At 46.1% G+C, this 8,110-nt stretch overlaps 1 pseudogene; it reads right to left on the bottom strand.

Moving 5' to 3' along the window:
• Positions 1-2,816: 2,816 nt before the first annotated feature.
• Positions 2,817-7,472, bottom strand: LOC101474103 (uncharacterized; annotated as a pseudogene).
• Positions 7,473-8,110: the final 638 nt, after the last annotated feature.

Here is an 8,110-nt window from a genome sequence, read left to right as displayed (position 1 = left end):
TTCTTGTACACTATCCCAGCCGCTTGGCTGTGCCTCTCAGTGTCCCCTGCCTCAGTTTGCATCTCACATCCTGCTGCAATGTGTCAGATAGTCTATAGCGTACCTTTGTACAGTCTGCAACCTGCGTCCTGTGGGATGTGGTTTGCCTATGCCTCCATAGATCTGGTGCCTGTTCATGTGCTGCCATTATTAGAGCCTTTGTTCTAACCTTTTCTAGTCAATGATGGATTCATTCATCACTGCCACTTCCTCTATGTGTCAGGGGTACATACCCCTTTGGGATCTTAGTTATCCTTCATATCGTAGGGTTACTGCAAGGCAGACCAAGACAAGTGTTAGTGGAACAAACATGAAGCTCTCCTCCCAAACAAAACACCCTCTCTAATGACAACTGGCAGCCTTAAATACCTTCAGCTGTCACAGACATTGTTCCACTCACAGGTAAATTCTTAAATCCCAACCTTCCACCACAGTATACAACACAATTTGAATAAAGATATACATACATTTCATATTTCCATATTATTAAATATTTTACACTTTAATCAGACACCACACCCATTATTATAAAACCCCCAAAACCCAAGCACCAGAGATTCCCCACACTCTCTTAACCCATGGTGTCTGGACCCCCGGGGAAGAATTTGCCCAAACACCAGGAAAGAAAGGTGAGTAATCACATCTTACAATCATTTCTTTGCCCCCCCTTTAATTCTAGACTTCTACACACACACATGCATTAGTTCTCCTTACTGGTAAACCTTATTTACTCTCAATCACAACCTTTGCCTTTTTAAAGACAACCACCACAATCCTTGATAAGCAGCAGCTGTGCAGGACCTGAAACAAGGCTACCAACTGATTTTAAAATACCCAATAAATATTCAATAAATAATTAAACTCCTTGTGTGCAACTGTTCTTCCTGTGCAAATCTATGCTTAAAGTGCGATGCTAAATAAAGTGCTAGATAAGGTGCTTCTAATAAAGTGAAAGGTGCTTCTAAGGTGCTGAACAGATTATAAATAAATAGTAGTAAGGGAGGCCTCTTCCTTACACTACCTTATGATAGAAAACATCTTGAGGCAGCTGATGTTGTGATTTGAAAGTATAGAAATACAACTGAATAAAGTTTAATAGAGTAATTTTTCTACCCCTTAAATCCAGATCACGTTCCAGGGCTGGGCTGGCCCTAGAGACCGGCCCACCAGGTTTACAGGAAAAACCATAAAGCCTTTGAATGAAAACAAACGCTGTTGTGACAGTGATGTACAGTCTTGTTGGTATTTATGTATGATTTCTATACAGTTCACACCAGATGGCCACTTAAGGACATCTCCTGGGTTCATTTTCATGTTTCCCTCTCACCACATATCCAAACCGACATCATGACCAGCAACTTTAGGGCTGTGGCTCCAGCAAACATCAGCTGATACTAGACAGTGATATTAAATCAATTCTAACAACAGCTTATTAAGCTTAAACGTGCTGCTGTGGTTTATCCGCTGGTTTCCTCTTTCTGACGCAAAGTGGGCAATAAACAAATGAGAGAGAAAAGCCGATCAGCTGATCATTAATCAGTTTCATGATGTATGAACAGGAGAGGGAGGGGGGGAGAAGAAGAGGCAGCAGCGCAGCAAAGACAGAATAAATCCAGCTTTGTGTCTTGGTTTCATTCTAGCTGAAGTACAGGACCAATCGCTTCCTCTTCACCTCAGTAATGATGTATTGTAATTGGTCCTGCCCAGAGCCCATCATGACCAATTGGCAAATCCACCACCTTTCATTGTTTATACCATTAAAGAAAACAAACAAACATAAAAAATCAGTCCAGCTGTGTTGCCTTCCCTCTCTTTGCAACCATTTGGTGACACTTATCCAATTCAAATGCCCTCCCGGATCCTCGATACAGATGGTGACATGATGGATCAGTCAGTCGAAATGTCGCTCAGTCCTGGCTTACAGCTTAATATCATCCATGTACAGGAGGTTTCTGATGGTATTCAAACAGTGCTGGTGTAAATGGGTGAATGTGGCATGTTGTGTAAAGCACTTTGAGTGAAAAAGCACTCTGTAAGAATCAATCCATGTCCTCTCCTGAATCGATATCTCTATCCATTCTTGAGTTGGCCTCCAGTGTTGTCTTCACAGTCCCATTGAGTGCTTGATGAATGCCATGAGTGCACTATTTGCCTTGTATTCCAATATCAGCGTGAGCCACTACTGGTCTTTCTTGTAGTCTGTCCAGTGTTCAGGTTGGTCTGCCTGGTGTGCTGCTCCATCAACCAGGAGCTGGTGCAGTGGCTCACAGGGTGTCATTATCAGGGCCCACAAATCAACACCCACAAGTCCTGCTAGCCTGCAGAATTCTCACAGCACAGGCTGAGGAGGGCAGCAGCTTTTACCTCCAGCACTTTGATCAGAAACCTCGATAAAATTTATATTCATCTGAAAGCCTGACCAGAAGGGTAACACACACCAAAATAAAGAATTTCATGCTTCAATAATGAATTGTGCAATAAAATATGCATTAGTGAATTTATTTAAAATAAATTTTTTAATTCTTTCATTTACATTACTTAAGTAATGTATTACTTAAGTAATGTATTTAAAATCACTAATTATAAATCAATATTTTGATGTAATTATTACTCCATTAATAAATGCTTCAAATGGTGCATGGATTTCACAAAAAACAGGATAAAGCTCTCAATAGTAACCTCACTTCAAAAACCATTTTCAGATATATACTATAAAGACACATCTCACATCTCAGTGATGTATCCTGGGGTCATCAGGTGTTTCGGGTCTCACAACATCATACACCCTCGCCCAGGCGACCCAGCCGGGGGTGATCAGGCCCCGACTTGCGTACCAGTAGCTACCCACGGATCAGCCCTCTTGATCCACAACCACCTTGTGGCTTTCTCTGCCGCTTCACTCACAGCCTGGATGGCCCTCTTCTTGGCTGCCCCAGCCACGCCCAGCCGGCCTAGGACTTTGCAGAGTGATCGTCCTGCAAAGCCCCTACAACCCACTTCTATGGGCTCATAGAAAGTCTTCCAGCCCCTTCCCCTGCACTCCTGCACTAGTTCCTGGTACTTTCCTCGTTTCCTTTCATTGGCCTCCTCAATCCGCTCTTCCCAGGACACTGTGAGTTCCAGCATGATCAGCTGCTTTGATGCCTCAGAAATAATTATCATGTCTGGCCAGAGTGATGTTTTTGCAATGTTCTGAGTTAGTTGTTTACCCAGGTCAGCCTGTAGCTGCCAATCAGAGGCTGTGTTGAGGAGGCCAGTTGTCAAATGTGGGCGCACCTGGGGTTTCTCTCCAGCCTTAATAAAAGAGATTGCCTTCCTCGGAGCATGATGATGCTTGCTGGTGCTGATTGCTGAGGCAATCTTTTCAGCAACTACTCTGAGCACCTGGTCGTGCCGCCAACGATGCCGACCATCGGCCAGGGCCCTTGGGCAGCTGCTAAGGAGGTGTTCTAGGGTCCCTCTTCCAGAGCACAGGGGACAGACAGGTGTCTCGCTCTTTCCCCACAGATGGAGGTTTGCTGGGCTTGGCAGAGTGTCGTATACTGCCTGCACTAGGAATCGGATCCGGTGGAAGTCTGCCTGCATGATGTTTGCCCAGGTGACCTTGCGCTGCAAGGTGCTCTCCCACCTTGTCCATGCTCCCTGCCACTTAAGGCCTACAGCTCTACTTACTCACTCCTCCTCCACACCTGATCGGACCTCTTCCTAGAGTAGCTGGTGTGTCTCCTTTCCCTGTGCCCTGCTGACCTGGGCCTTTGAGACGTACCCCAAGCCTGCTCCCCCTGTTGCTAAGACCCTCACCAGTGTTTTCTGCCTTAGGCGTGACTCCGCCACCTCAACTGCCTTCTCAGCCTTCCACTTTCTTCCTGTCCTTACCTCAATACCTGCTGATGCCACCTTGCAGTCTTTAGAATCTCTGTACTGTAGGGCTTCTCGTGTGCGAGCCACCTTGAACTCTTCTGTGAGACCACTGAAGGGTAACTGCATGCTGTTGCTTGCCCCATACAAGGCAGCGCTGGTGAGACTGCGGGGAAGTCCCAGCCACTTACGAAGAAAGCCACTGATCTTTCTTTCAAGGGATTCCACAGTAGTTATTGGAACTGTATAGACAAGCAAGGGCCACAGGATTCGGGGCAAGATGGAATGCTGGTAGATCCAGGCTTTAAATCTTCCAGGCAGGCCGGACTTATCCACCTTAATGAGCCACGCTCCCAGCTCCTCATTTGCCTTCTGAATAGCAGTAGAGTCTTTCAGGCTGGAGTCTAAGAGTTTCCCCAAGCTCTTAACTGGTTGTTCCGTTATGGATCCTGAAATTGAGAACCGGAACTTGTCCGTCACCTTGCCCTTCTTCAGTACCATCGATCTTGACTTGGAAGGTTTAAAACTCATCCTTGCCCATGAGATGAGTCTCTCAAGACCTTGCAAGATCCACCTACACCTGGGGACTGATGATGTTGTAATGGTGAGGTCATCCATATAGGCTCTGATAGGGGGCTGACGAACACCTGACCTTGTTAACGGCCCTCTGCACTCCACCTCCGCAGCCTTTACCACCATGTTCATTTCCAGGGCAAAGAGCGTAACTGAGATGGTACAGCCTGTTATTATACCTTTCCCGAGTCGGTGCCAGTCTGACGTAACTGCCCTAGAAGTGACCCTAAGCCTGAAATTGGCATAATAGTCCAGGATCAGGTCCTTGATCTTGCTGGGGACATGGTGGAGGTGTAAAGCATGCTCAACCAGTTTGTGTGGGATCGACCCATACGCATTAGTCAGGTCCAGCCACAATACAGTTAGGTTGCCTCTGTTCTCATGGGCTTCTCTTATAAGGTGTGTAACTACACCAGTGTGCTCTAGGCAACCAGGAACTCCTGGGATCCCCCCCTTCTGAACTGATGGATCAATGTAATTGTTTCTAAGGAGAAACTCGGTCAACCTCCGGGAGACAACGCTAAAAAACACCTTCCCCTCCACGCTCAATAGCGAGATGCTCTGAAACTGGTTTATGTTTTTCTTTTTTTTTTTTTCTTTTTTTTTTTTTTTTGATAATAAAACTTTATTTTTTATTAAGAATAAGGTCACATTTACAGTGAATATATATTTAATTACAGCACATGTGCTGCTGAATAAAGAAAATAGCACAATTTCCCCCCCTAAGAAGTTGAAAACAAACACATAAGTGAGTAAAATAATCCTATTTATAACTCACAAATCAGATTCAGATTTTTCTGTGGAATCTGGATGAACTGAGCCTGTGCAGGAAAAAGGAATAAATGATGTTTCTGGTGTTTCTTTACCACTAACTACAAAACCACAAGTTTCCAGCAAAGGTGTTACAGTTAAAGAAAGATCAATAAAAATGTAACAAGAGAAGAATAAATACAGCCATTCATAAATTCCTGTACAGCACAAAGGGTTGTAAACCAAAAGGAGTATAATTACTAGTAAAAGGGTCAAAGAAAGAGAAAAAGGACATTAAGGAGAAGCTGACAGCATCCATCTGGAAAGGGAAGCATCTTGGAGGAAGTCCACTGGCCACACACGATCATGATCCAAACAATAGGATCATGCAGAACATGATGAAGATGTTCCACAATGCGATGAAGATCCGGAAGTACCGCAGGCTGAGCAGAAACTCTCTGATGTTGTCCCCTGTTGTTGGTGATCCAGAGTCATCTCCAAATCCCTGCGACTCCTTCCTTTTGAGCTTGAAGTTCAGCACAGCCCCTGCGTTCACCAGTAAAGTCCTGCAGAGCACAAACACGGAGAGTTTGGTTGTCAGCTCAGCAGCGTATTAGCTGCTGAGCTGGCATTAGCACCAAGCTAGTTAGCTTGTCATTTTACGCCACACACGGCTGACTGACTAACACAAAATTACACAGCGACACATAAAGACACATAGAGAACTTATTATCTCAATACAAGATGTGATTCCGTGTGACATCTGTGTAGCTGCCAATCAGAGGCTGTGTTGAGGAGGCCAGTTGTCAAATGTGGGCGCACCTGGGGTTTCTCTCCAGCCTTAATAAAAGAGATTGCCTTCCTCGGAGCATGATGATGCTTGCTGGTGCTGATTGCTGAGGCAATCTTTTCAGCAACTACTCTGAGCACCTGGTCGTGCCGCCAACGATGCCGACCATCGGCCAGGGCCCTTGGGCAGCTGCTAAGGAGGTGTTCTAGGGTCCCTCTTCCAGAGCACAGGGGACAGACAGGTGTCTCGCTCTTTCCCCACAGATGGAGGTTTGCTGGGCTTGGCAGAGTGTCGTATACTGCCTGCAATAGGAATCGGATCCGGTGGAAGTCTGCCTGCATGATGTTTGCCCAGGTGACCTTGCGCTGCAAGGTGCTCTCCCACCTAATTGTTTCTAAGGAGAAACTCGGTCAACCTCCGGGAGACAACGCTAAAAAACACCTTCCCCTCCACGCTCAATAGTGAGATGCTCTGAAACTGGTTTATGTTTTTCGAATCCTCCTCTTTGGGAATCCAGACTCCCTCTGCGCACCTCCACTGATCAGCAACTCTCCCTCTCCGCCATATCACCTTTAAGATCTTCCACAGGTGGCGAAGCAGCTCTGGGCAGCACTTATAAACAAGGTAGGGTACGCCACTGGGACCTGGGGAGGATGCTGAGCGGGCTGCTTTGATGACCTCACACACCTCCTTCAAACTTGGCTCCGTCAACTTGAACTCTACTGATGGTGGGGCAGGGTTGATGAGAGCTTCGTTTGGTCCCAAGTCTTGTTCCCTCAGTGGGTCACTCATGGTCTCATGAAGGAAGTTATTCACCTCCTCTGCTGAGCACTCCAACTGCCCGCTTCGCTTAACCCCAAGCAATTGTTTGGAAAAGCGAAAGGGATCAGCAATAAAAGCTGCACGTTTCCTGGCTCTCTCTCTTCCTCGCCTCCTGTGCCATTCTGCTCTACGGAGGGTAATCAGCTTCTTCCGCAAGATGTTATGCAGTTCCTCTAAAGCTTGCTTCTCCTCCACATCAGCGTTCTTGAACTGCTTCTTAAGGCTCCTGAGCTCCTGGCGCAGTTGATGAATCTTCATGGCACTGCGGTTCATGGTGTAAGGGGTCTTGTTGTTACACTTCTCGATCAGGCCGAACCTTTCTGAGGCGTAGCTGACTATGATGGTGGTCATTGTTTTAAGCCTGCTGTCGGCATCTCTTTTGGCCACAGCTTGTATGATGTTGGAGACATCCTCATCAAACTTCTGCCACTCGCTCCGGCTGCTGGCTGGGGGCCACTTAATCTGCTGTTGTGGAACTACACTGCTTGGATTGGAAGAGTCCAGTGCATGGAGGGACTGGGCTCTGTGGGGTGCCTCCTGGCCGGGCTCCTCCTGCGTCTCACCAGGTTCAGGACCTGTGCGTTGCACCTCACTCTCCCGCTCCAAACATTTCATTCTAGCCTGATGGACCTTTAGGCCAAGCTGGTTCTTACACAGCTTGCCGCAGATACATGTCTTACTCGTAGTCCTTTCCATTGCGTTGGTCGTTAACCTTGAGTCCGTCCGATTGGAGACCTCATCCTCCCCCCCTCTCGGGATCTCCTGGGGGTATCTTTCTTTAGGGTTTTCCGTAGCTTTTTGGGGTGCTTTCTCACGAAAACTGCAGACCGGGATGCTAGCCCACCCTACCCCTGGAGCCGTCTTTCGGAGCTGTCATCTGTCTCTCCAGTAGTCACCAAACTTTCTTGGTTGTCACCTAGACTCTTCCTAAGCGTCACTGGCTCAGCCAGAGTTTAACTATAAAGACACATCTCCTAGATGCACTGGTATGCATCTTCAGTGATGTATCCTATCAGATAAATCCATTTCAAAATACAATTTTACAAATTACAAATACATTTTTAATGTGATTAATCTGTCTTTTTTAGGGGCTATGTAGCTTAGTCTTTTGAGATGTTATAATTTAACCCATTACTTAAAAAGGCCTTTATTTGGCCCTGCTGTTATTATAAACCAACCTTCAGCTTTCCTTTTATATACAAAATCTTGAAGTTTCAGAATTGGTCACAGTATAGAAACAGCACTGGTGAAAATTACTAATATCCTCTTTATGGTCTC

The sequence above is a fragment of the Maylandia zebra genome, linkage group LG13 (genome assembly GCF_041146795.1).
Source record: "Maylandia zebra isolate NMK-2024a linkage group LG13, Mzebra_GT3a, whole genome shotgun sequence".
Lineage (NCBI taxonomy): Eukaryota > Metazoa > Chordata > Actinopteri > Cichliformes > Cichlidae > Maylandia > Maylandia zebra.
Note: the sequence above shows the minus strand (reverse complement) of the source record. Positions and strands in the feature narration are given on the sequence as shown.